Source organism: Anthonomus grandis, chromosome 12, assembly GCF_022605725.1.
Source record: "Anthonomus grandis grandis chromosome 12, icAntGran1.3, whole genome shotgun sequence".
Classification (NCBI taxonomy): domain Eukaryota; kingdom Metazoa; phylum Arthropoda; class Insecta; order Coleoptera; family Curculionidae; genus Anthonomus; species Anthonomus grandis.
In genome coordinates, this window is record NC_065557.1 from 14,578,224 (window position 1) to 14,590,554 (window position 12,331).

The 12,331-nt window shown below is 34.0% G+C and overlaps 1 long non-coding RNA gene across 1 annotated transcript in view; it reads left to right on the plus strand.

The window, feature by feature from the left end:
* The first annotated feature begins 7,196 nt into the window (after positions 1-7,196).
* The window catches only part of LOC126743144 (uncharacterized), a 45,763-nt gene continuing 40,628 nt past the window's right edge, over positions 7,197-12,331 (plus strand). The window contains exon 1 of the long non-coding RNA XR_007662798.1: positions 7,197-7,357. This is a non-coding gene — a long non-coding RNA (uncharacterized LOC126743144). The remainder of the gene's footprint in view (positions 7,358-12,331) is intronic.

A 12,331-nucleotide genomic window follows, 5' to 3' on the forward strand; every position in this document is an offset into this window, starting at 1 on the left:
TGACTTGTCTGAGTCTTTTTACAAAGGTAACGTTTTTATTACTAATTAAAGAAAATATTATCATTACAAACATGTTTACACATTTGCATTATTTACTTGTCATTACATGTCATACTATTATGGCATTTTAAATTGCAGAGATTCGGCGTACACTTTTCTTGATGCAACTACACCCTAAGAAACCTTGGCTTGTGCCAACTAAATGTTTGATCACTGCGGTTCTTAACTAAAGTTCAATGCTTTTGTTTACTTCTTTCCATAAAAAAATGTTGCGTAGATCTACCAAATTAAATTATATATTCTATATTCTAAATATCAGTTTAGTAATGACTTTTGAGCATAATCTATAGGGATATGATAAAATGTTATTTATTAATTTATTAAAGTAATTTTTTAAAGTAAGAGAGATGATACTATAAATATTTCTACAATAAGGGATTATAGGAAATATTTTACCATAATAATTTAAACAAATACAATCTAGCAAGACATGACAATTTTTATTACAGATTAATCTACAAAAAATTAAATGAAAATGTTAAATTTAAACAAAATAAAAACCGCAACAAAATAAATAACTACCTGCCATATAATTTTTGTAAGATAGCATATTTGGTCCCAATTTTGTAAATCCATAATCTGTCTTAACGTTCTAAAGATTTCTTTTAGCCCTGTCTATATAAGAAGCAGGTATGATGATGTTATCTGCAACTTTCACTGGTAGATGCGACTTGTGAAAGGTTATTTTCCTCTTTTTGGTTGTTTTTCAAGGTTCTATGCAGCCTTTGAGCGTCCGTCTAAATATTTCATTGAAGTTTCATTCATGTCATCATCTTCATTCCCATATTTACCTTAATTCCTATCTTCATCTCCATCATTATCTTCGTGTCGGTCACTGCCTTCATTTTCATTTCCATCTGTGTTCTCCCGTAAACTGTTTTCGATGATCGTTCTTGTCTTTAATGCCCTTTAGCAGTTCCCAAGGTAAACAAGTAATCGAGACGCCAACCTTGAGTTCCGCACTAAACATTCGCTTATAAGGCGATTGTTTCATTCCAGAATTAAATGCCTGATTTTTTATAAACTGTATGTAGTTCTTCTGACCATTTGGTTGTCTGGCTGTTATTCCTTTAATAACTTAGCATATTTTTGAAATTTCGATTTGCCCTTTCCACTGAACCTTGACAGCTCTAGCTATAAGCCCGCCACTTCTAAAGTTACATGAATTATAAATTCCTGGCCATTATCAAATTGTAGAATGCGGTCAATAAGATCGTAAGTGTCTTTAAAATTCTGATATCGACCACATCTAATTTTTCGGTCTTCTTTTTTGCAAAGATGATTTTTTTTCCACTTTTTAAAGCTCTTCTACTTCTTTCATAAGTGTCAAGCACTTTTTCTTTGTCAAACCCCTAAAATGAGGTGATTTTTTGTCCTCAGATCTTAAAAGCTCTACCAAAAATCTGTGCTTCCACTATTTTTGACCTACGTGCCCACTTGATGAAGCTTCATCCATGATGATGAGAGACAGAAATACACTCCGAACTTTAGATTCATAAACAACACAAAATGTTTCAAAATATCTAGCTTATGAACAACACGCACAATACGCAACGATTTTCAACTTGTTATCGGCGAGCCAAAGCCGAGCAGCTATCTTTTAACGAGTTTAGACTAGAACAAATCAGTTTATACTATTCACAATTTATTTATTTTAGGAAAAACCACTTTAGGCTAGGAGTTTTCTATCGCTCTTCAGATAAACTGATTTGGCATAAAAAAAATACACTCAATATAAAGAAATAGTTTTTCTTGGATGTTTCATCGCCTTAATCCATTTACATATTAGTTATATTAAATTTATGTAACAAACCAGAATTTGTAAAAAAAGTGTAACTAAGTAATAAAAAAATTATACCGAGGCAATAGAGTCTCTTATTCAAAAATCAAATTTTTGATCTAAACATACCATTTAAGTAGATACTAAAAATATACATACATTTTTCCTTAATACAAGGGAAAAATGGGAAATGAAAGAATAATTAATTAAGGACTACATAAATCAAAAACTTTTTCACAATAATTGACAATTGATTTTCTCTTTTTGTTTGCCAATAAATAGATAACTCTGGCTAATCATTACTGCTTTATAGTAATTACCAGAACTGCATTCTTATTAATTTTTTTGTCTTTAATACCATAATAAGACAGTAAATCATTAGAATCATCAGCCATGATTAGAATCCCTGATCTTAGTAGCAGCTATCTACCGCAACCTGAGAGTTCTGGCAGAAAAAGACATTTATAATGCGTGACTTTATATTACAATTCGTAATTAAAGTTATTACGGTGAGGAATGATTGAATTGATTTTTACTTATCAATGCCTTTTGAAATTTACATAAATCTATATGCTGGTGTCTTTTCTCTTAGCCGTTATTTTTTTCAGATTCTATGTAAATGACAGTGAGTTCAGTCAGTATAAACCCCATTTGAGCGTGTGTCCCTACAAGGCTTTAAAAGCTAAGTATGAGGAGAAAGTGCTCATACCTGTACATGTTCAAATGCAATTTCCTTATACAGCAATATTATCTTCTCCACCAACTCCAGATGTAGATTAACAGGTGGCCTATAACTATAGCAAAACGCTCTAAACGCTACTTCTCTAAAAAGTAGGTAGCACAACCTACATCCCTCCGCTAATCTAGCCAAATATTTTTTTAAGTAATTCTTAAGAGAATACTAAATGATACTTCAAAAATATATTTACGCCATCATTATACGCCAATAGTAGTTTATTTGTCAGTAATATATTTACAATTCTTTGAAAATATCTAAAGAAAACCTGGAAAATCCTGCTTACTAACGTTGGTAATATCATGATTGGTGCTATAAGAATGATTGCTTGCCAACTCATTAATGCCTATTAAAATATATATTTCCATTATTTAATCTAACGCCAATCAGTTACTTGATCTTGATGGAATTTTTTCTCCACAGGTGGTGGTCCGTTCTACCAGTATCAATCAAAGGTATTCGATCTCTTCTGGAGGCTTTTAAATAGAAACCATGAGGAGAAAGTGATCATGGGCGTACAAGATCTTTACAGATAATTTCCCATACAGTAGGCTAAAATTCTATTAAAGTCAAGGCTAAATCTCCTCAGATATCCAAACCCAGTTCTGCTGACCTTAGACTTAGATGAACAGGTAGTCGTTAATAGCAGGAAAATGCAGCTGGTATAGAGTAGACAGCTGATTATATAAAACAAAGCTAGAGCCAACTTGCTCTCTTTTGCTGGTCCAACCCAACAAATTTTTTTGAGTAATTTTTAAGAGAAAACTGAAACTAGTCCAACCGTCTAAAAAATCAAGCTCTCCGTTCCAAGGCTCTAAAATCTACTTTCTTGTTCACCATCTCATTACGTTTTCAACAGAAGTAGATTCAACATTTACTTTGTGTACGTCTGCTTTATCCTTACCTACACGTCCATCACCTGAGCTAGCATCTATCTTTGGCACTTTTCAAAGAATACCCAGACAGTCCAGACAGTCCAGAACAAAGCTCTCCGCATTATTAGAGTTGTTCATTGTTTAAAGGTGGCGTCTAGTCAGTCAGGTCACCTCTCTTAAGGAGCTTTTTATTCAGGAAGTCCAAAAAACACACTGATTAGGCTTCCTTTTTTCATGGTCAATTTCCTTCGTTAATAGTACTAAGGCTTAAAATTAAAAAAAAAATAAAGATCATATTTACATTACTCTAATGGTCATATCTTTTGAAGCATGACTTGCACCTTGTGTTGACATGTTTTTCTTCTTAAAATGTAAAAGTACTTTGTGAAAGCATTGCACTTCTTTATTACTTCTCATGAAGCAGGATAATATTCCCCATATTACTCTGACGAGGAACTATATGAAATTAAAAACCCTCTAATTAAATATAAATCAAGTAGTATGACTCAGATGTTCATGAAATCTTTCACGTAATATGATGCAGCCCACCTTTATCTCTTATTGATTTATCTATGCAAATAGCTAACATGTAACATTAAATTTTAACTGGAAAGTTAAAGGTTCCCAAGGATCAATAATTATTAAGATATTTCCTTTAGAGAAATCCCGTTAAATAATGTAGTGTATTATAAAACAATACTTTTGGTTATAATATTTAAAGTGCCTTAAAGCATTTATTCACTGGAATATTCTAATCTTTCCCTCATATGTCTTATTTTAGATGCAGACAAATATTATTTAATGCGCCTCTGCTGAGCATAAAATAGACCTACACCTACATACCGTAATTTAATTCTGTGTTACACTAATTATCCTAATAAGAATTTAGATACTTTGTTTAAATCTATATTGCTTGAGTTACAGATCTTTTTTTTGTCACTTTTTCTTAAATTTAATTATAAATCATAATAAAGCTGCCGTGCTTATAATAAAGCTGTTTTTCATTTCACAGTCCCTTTTTTTTATCGTAATGGCTTTTCAGAATTTAACCCTTTCTAAGCGTTTTAGACGTTTTCACAAACACTATTTGTTTGAAAACTCCCTTGTTAATTATCACGAGGCTTGTCTCGCAGCCTTTTATTTAAAATTTCTCGTTGAGAATTTATAGGCTTTATCTTACTTAATCTGGACGAAAATAAAACTTAAGAAAATTTAGCGGGCTTTATTAGAGGATTACAAATTAGGCGTAATGAATTAGGTTTTTGGTGCAAAAATAATGGGCTTATTTGATATATCAGCGTTTCATTAAAATTGCTAATTTAAACAGTAAATAAAAATAGCAAATAATCTTTGTTTACAGAAGCATATTTGATGATAGGACTACGCAGCATCATTAGCAAAAATAAATATGGATAATATCTCGTGAATTGAAATAATTATTTAACTTTAGAATAAATAATTAGACTTTTTTTATCTTTCCAGATATTTTATATCACCCAAAGACTTTCTTTTCCGTTTTAGGAATTTGCAGACCGTTTTTCCTAAATTTTTATGCTTTATGTATTGTCTATAATTATTCTACTAAAAGAAGTTTGTTTAAGACGGCAATTATATAGATACACTAATAATATGTATTATTGATATTTCAACATAAACCATTATTTATAATTATTATTTCCAATATTCTTAATAAACTTAATTATCTTTTTTTTAAGAAAAGAAGAAAAGGCCTAGGAAATAGCCTTTTTAGTAATCGTTTTCTTATAATTTTGCTTCACTGGCTAACTACGTGAGTCCTTTGTTAGTTTTTTTTATTCTTTTTATAACTACTACTATTTTGTTTGTTATGGACTAATTTTCCTAGTAATCAATAAGCTAAAACTGTTATAAAGACTTTGAAAAGTAAAATCTCTAATTTCCTGGTTAAAAACGATAACACTTGGAAATTTCTTGACTGCAACTTTTCTAAATTTTCATTTTATAGATTGCATGTAGAGGCCTGCGCTGACAACCTGGTAGTACTTTTGCCCAGAAAAGGACGTCCTCATAATATAGGGTCCGGTGTAGGTCTCGAGCTAAGAATTAACCTCAAAAAAGTAGGGTTTATACATTTTACAAGGAGATATAAGCCTTGGGACATTATCCATTTTGTCTCTGGAAGGAGTGCAGCTAAATTACTCTAGGCCTGTATAATTTCTAAAGGAATAACATTAAATTCCAAACTCTCCTGGTATGATCACGCAGATATCAGGAGAATTTTCAATGAATTTTGAGGTATATATGTACTTCAAGATGGTAGACGATCTATTTACTTGATCATTGTCAATCCTCTTTTGGCATACCAGGCTATTGTTGTATATGTAGAAAGCAACAATTTGCATGCAAATGTATACACTTTTCGGACTCGATAGAGTCTGACGCCTCGTATGAGATGATCATCACAAGTTTTTCGTAAATAAACTAGGACCCTGTCGATGTTACGTTAGAATAAATTAATATAAAGCTCAATTTTCCATTTCACTCATAAAATGGCGAAACTTATAAATCGATAGTACCATTCCCTTGCTCTGAGTGTGCCTAGATGGCATTGAGTACTAACTATGTAACAATAGTTTTAGGCAACCATCTAAGCATAGTGTTTAAGGTCTTTCCTTCCATTGTACTGCTTCTATTGTTAAGATAACTATGTCTTTTATTATTTAAATAAGATTTGATTTATTATTTATATTAATTTTGTATTATGTAGCAAGCCCGAATTGCATGACCTTACGATATTGTAATTTTGTAGGTAATTTGGTCTCCTCTTTATACAGGAACTTAGTTGGAATCCTATGCCATTCATCGATATTTTATATCTTTTGTTAACAATACTATTGGTCATTTTAAAATAACTAGCTTTTCACTCTTTGACTTGGCAGAGTACGGGTTACCCATGCTTCGGAATATTTATCTGAACAGTTCATTATACGTTTATATTTCATATTAATCGTGCTCATTACCTCTGACCTTATTATGGTGACCTTATCGGCCGGCATGACACTGACGGATTGCCGGCAGGTAGACCACTGACATAGAATAATTCTATTATGTCAGTAAGGTAGACAGATCAGATGGAATTACTATATTTTTAATAATCTTGTTTTCACAACAATGTAGATTCGCCAGACCTATTTAATTATTGTGTGATTTTTCAGTAGAAATATTTCTCTTAAATTTTTATAACTATAATGTCATTTATAAAAAGGATAGTCATTTGATTATCTGGAAGCGTCACGCTTAGGTGGGTGGCTTCCGAGCAATCCTTCATTTTGTTAATATTAATTTTGTTTTTGTTTACTTATACTATCATTTTTTTAATTCCGGTGAATCTACATGTGGGTTCCTTTGTTAGAGACCACGTTTATCTTTCTTTCTGATCTGAGCAGCCGAACGTTCAAGTTGGCTGAAGCCATATTTTGTGCTGGCCCATATTTTTGAGCTTCTTTTTAATTAAGAATCATCTACAGGCGACTAGTACGAATATCGCTTAAAATTAATCCTTTCGTTGTTTTTTTTTTTAATTTATTTTTAGTTTCGTATGTGTAATGACAGAGACTTATTGCTTCTGAAGCATCAGGTAATTGGCGTTTTAATTCAATTCCTCAACTGCAGTATCTGGATTCAAGCAGTACCTATATTCATGCAGTATCCATTTTTAAAGTACCTAAATCTGCAGTATTTAATCAGCAGCATTTAATCTGCTCTATTCAAGCTCGATTCAATCAGCTATTTAATCAGCCATTTGTTGGATGCTGCTTATTAAAATATATTAAACTTACCTCTCACTGAACCTGAGTTGAGTCACCTAGAGGTTCAAAGATACAATCGAGTGATACCAAGTAGGTGTCAGACCACCAGGAAAAGAAGGTACCAAATAAACTGTGTTATCTTTTACTAATTAAACTTTATTTATTCACACTCTCCCTACACACGGGGAATGTTGGTGGGTTAGTGGGTTCGTCTATTAAACCATGTGTGGCGCGCTTTTAACCACCTTCGAATACCAACACAACCTTGGCATATATGGGACTAACTAAACTTTTCAAGCTAATCCGTACAAGTTAGCCAGCGGACAATCAGCCAAGCGAGCAATGAGTCTTTATATGGTGTATTCAAAGGTTACATCATAAGTTTCTGATGAATTTTCTGACTCTGAAGCTTGCGATATAATTCAAGGCGATAAGATTACAGGCTAAATGTTTTTGGTGAATTACGAACCAGTAAAACTGGCGATGGTAAAAGTTGGCTCAGGCCTTCCAGGAATGGCCCCTACTTTTTATAGGAGGTGACTATGTGGGACCCGCAAGAGTCGACTTTAGAGGCTTGGTTACCCAAATACCAGTTGTAGAAGAGAGTGGCAGGGCTAGAACTAGAATAGGTTTTAATTAGCCAAAAGATAGACCATCGGTTATAAAGACCGAAAGAGCAATCAAGCTGATGCAGGCATCTGTGGTGCGGCTCACTATTCTAGCAGGGCTTTTCGTTTGTCGGCCAAGAAATTCTGTATGAACACATAAAGAGTTCTTAAACCAGCCGTAGGGTGGAACTCCGTGCCGGTTATGCACTGAAACTTCCTCGCTGAGTGGTACTAGTTGGTTCCCTGGGCGCGGTTTGCTCTGTTGCAGTCCTATTATGCCCCGCAAATTTACACCAATACGTTCAGTTCTAGGAAATCCAGTATTTTGCCCAGTAGTGTATTTTTTAGTTTCTCATGTCAAGGTTTGGCTTCGCCCAGGACTATCGCCCTGGTCTAGTTGAATGCTTGGCAGAAGAGTGATTTCTTCCTCTTCCTTAGGGTCTCTACATAGCGGTGTATCTAGTTTTCCGAGTCTATGTAAGTGTTTCTTGCAGGATGCATGGCCTGTGAGCAGCCTTGCTATCTTTTGCGGGTATTGTCTGAAGTAGCCCAGAATGTTCTTACGCTTTTTGAAGGGCGGGCTGCCCAAAAGTTGTTTGGAGAATTCTAGCTTTGGCAGTTATTTCCAGTAGTGTTTATGCTCAAGTTGCATCTAGCATCTAATATACCTTTTCCAGGTTTTATCGCTGACACAGCATGTTGGTTCTGGACCTATGAGTCTGTTGCTGGCCTCCTTTATCGCATTCATTGCAAGTTGGATTACCCGTGCGCGCCATAGTTTTTCATATTCTGAGGATTGGTCTATTTTGCTCTTGGGCTAGGTCTGGGAGATCCTTCCAGCAGTTTTGTATAGTCTTTGACCTAGTCTCAAACTAGCCTAAAGCGTTGTTGCCGCCTAGTCTCCTGTAATGATTGCGGCCTCTTGGCATCCCTTCTCTCATCAGTTGAACACAGATCTGGATTCCTTTTATATTTGCCTGTAAGTCTGTTGCTTCTAGGCCCAGGCTCAGTTTGAATTGCCTGCTGATCTTCTAGTATTTCCACGTCACCGGTCCAGCTAACCTGATCGTCAATCGTATGTCCGCAGCGCACCATACTTAAGAGTATAATAAACTGCGCCTTGCCTAAACTAGGTAACTTCTGTTCCCAGTGAAGAACAAAGGGTTTGTCTGAGTGTGTGACCTCGATTCTGTCCGTTCTTATTGCCATACGCCCAAAGTCCTATATCTTGTCGAATAGGGTATTGTGTCCTACTGCGCCACTCGATAGTAGTCTTTTGCTTTCGATATGGCTTTGACCCTTACTACTAGATGTAGTGGGCTTAGTATCAGGGTTTCTAGGGTAGCAGTCGGTATCGTTGACATCTCTACTACTATACACCAGATGAGCTGTTTTGGTGTTTTGTTCACTATCTGAATAACAGTCCTCCTTTCTGCCGCATGCCACTATGTTGGTGCTACGTATGTAGTGATGAGTCTCACCATTTTTGCAGATACCCAGTGTAACATTTTTAGCGAGAGTCCTCATAATATGCCGAACGTTTTTTATAGCACCTAAGAATAAGAGTTTTGTAGACCTTCGAGTTTGTCTTATTTATTACGTGCTTCCTGTAGTTGAGTTTTTTAACCAGGATCACCTCTAGATATTTGATCTTATCTTTTAGTCGCAGGTACCAGCAAAAGCATTAAGTATATCATGGGCTTTAGTTTCATATTGTTTGTTAAGGTAACTAGGGTATTTTTGCAGGACTTACCCATGTTTTTTTTGCATGCTCGATCACAATGATTAGAACTCTGCTGTGACTCTCTGCTGACTCTTCAGCCATGTCAGCAGCTTGTCTAATAGAAGATTTTAGAGTAGCGGTAAGAGTACTCCGCTCTGCGGTGTTCGCTGCATACCTTGGTTTTTATCGTGGTGCTGTTGAGACCTGCTGCTACCTTCCTAATGTTTAACATTCACCTATCGTAGGATGTATACCTCATGTAGCTATGGCATGGTTGATCAAATAATATGACGTATTGTCCAATGCTTCTTCAATGTCCTAGAAGGCTCCTAGGAAGATTTTTATTGTTCAAAGATTGCTCGACCCTCTGGGTTGTACCTGCTCGCTGCGAAATTATGCCACTGAACCCTATATTACAATATCAGGACAATATTTATAGTTTGTCTAGTAACAAAAGTTTTTATACCAGAGCACTATTGTCCTAATCTCCTCAAATTGAAAAACTCTGGAGTCTGATCTTGTGAGACTTTAGAGAGTTACCTTGGACACATAATGAATAAAGTAGAACAAGGTGAGGCATTATATATAAGATATTTCATTTAGTAGTGCACAAATTTATTTATTGGAGGAGTATCCTTAGATAAACTGAACGAAATAGTTACTAATATGTAAACTACACAAATGCTTTAAGCTTTATAATCTTTAAGGGTTGAGGTAATTTGCTTATAACGAGTACTTAAATTATTATAGATTATATCTTTTTGTGTTATTAATTCCTTTTTTATTGGATCAAAATAATCATTCGTCAAGCTTAGTCCTTTTTACATTGCTTGATTCAATAGAGCTTGATTAAAAAAAATTTATCAATAATAGTAACCTATTATACAAAATATTTTCGATTTGCATTTAAAGATTTCTTAGTTATAGTCAAAAAAAGTTTTATTGTAAAATAATTATTTTAGTAAACGGTATGTTGGTACGAAAGACATAAAGTAAAAAGTCAGAAAAACTAATTTAACTTACAATAGAAAAGAATAAAAAAATACCTGCTATTTTGTTGAAACTAAATTACTTTGCTTTCGGAAGCTTGGTCAGAAAATACCTTTCATTAAAAACAGTATTAAACCCACGAGTGCACGAGACCGGCTTAGCGATTTGGACCAAGATCACGTAAAACCAGAAATTGGAAAGGCGAAATGTAAACTACTGAATATGCAATCGGCCAGCTGTTTTAAGCTAAATCCATTTGCCATAATCCAGCGAGGTCACCAGAGAACTTTACATTTAATGAACAAATAACGGGCTTTGGTCTGCCTAATAGTTCCGACCTAAATGACCGCATGCAACTTTACAAATTCGCACCGTTAAGAAGTGTTTTGGAGCTGAAGCGGAATAAAGATTATTTCCAAATTTTGCCTATTTTAACTTTGGTGTAACGGAATATTGGATGTAATTAAAGTGAAATTCTAGAGCACAAGGGTTAGCTCGATTTTGGCCCTTTGTTTGAATTAGTTTGTTAAGTTTAGTTGAAAAGGCTATAAATATATTAACTTGCATCCAGGTTATTAACATTATAAATTTTTCAGTTATCTAATAATCGAGAAGGCCTCTTAAACTTTACCAATGTGTAATATTAACTAATGATAAAAAATCGTTTTTTTTTCATTTAAGACGTACTCCATCAAATTCATTGGCCAAGATCAGCCGAGTAGAATATTCTATAATAACTCTAAAACTGCCAAAATTGGAATACTAAATTTCACACTCGTAGACAACAGTTTTTTAACGACAGCCAATTTGGTTTTGTTTCAATTTTTTGGACATTTTATTGGACAATTTACCCCTCTACTAAAATCCAGTAACTTTAATTCCCGTTTTAAAATGTGATATGACCATTAGATGGCATCACGGCATAAAACAGAAAGCATCTAGATTACATTTTCAGATCCAGTAACCAGTAATCTTACTTCATGGTTTGAAGTAATACTTTTAAGATAGCACCACAGGTATTCATTCCATTTCGCACCGATAACAAAATTAAATAATTCCTTTATCAAAAATAATATCAAAAGCTATGTATTTCGTAAAACTTATATAAAAAATATATCTTCTCGACTTTCTGATTCGACATGCAATATCGGAAGCAGACACGATGTAGTCTTTTAATGCAAGTGACATATTGTATTATTCATTTTTCTAAGTAAACATTTGGCCGTTAGTTAGACTTGATATGTTCCTGTGTAATCTAAGCATTTGCTAACCAAATTACATTATGTATAATGATGCCAGTGAATTAAATCGTAATTTTGTATAAGATTTCGTACTTCGATGCTTGAACTGAACAGATAACGTATTATTATGTCATTGGCTGTAATTTATGATTATACAGTGTGACCCATTTGTTTTCGGGTCACCCTAATAAAAAGTTTATTTTTGGTGCGATTTTGCTCGGGTTTTTTTTTAATGTTAGGTCCAGAAAAACTGCATCATTATAACAAAAAAAAATTCTGCCATGCAAATTCCAAGGCCTACTAATGTCAGTTTTTAAGGGCCAAATTTAAAGAAACCATGCTAGGCATTTTTTTAGCAAAAAATTGTGCACATCACTGGATTCGGCATCCCCCAAAACGGCCTTATACCAAATTTCACCAAAAAATATTAAATAATAACATTTTTATAATAAAAAAAAGAAATGCGCTTTACTTCTAAATTGTCTCTAAAACTTATTGAAATATTGAATTGTCACATTTGACATCTAACT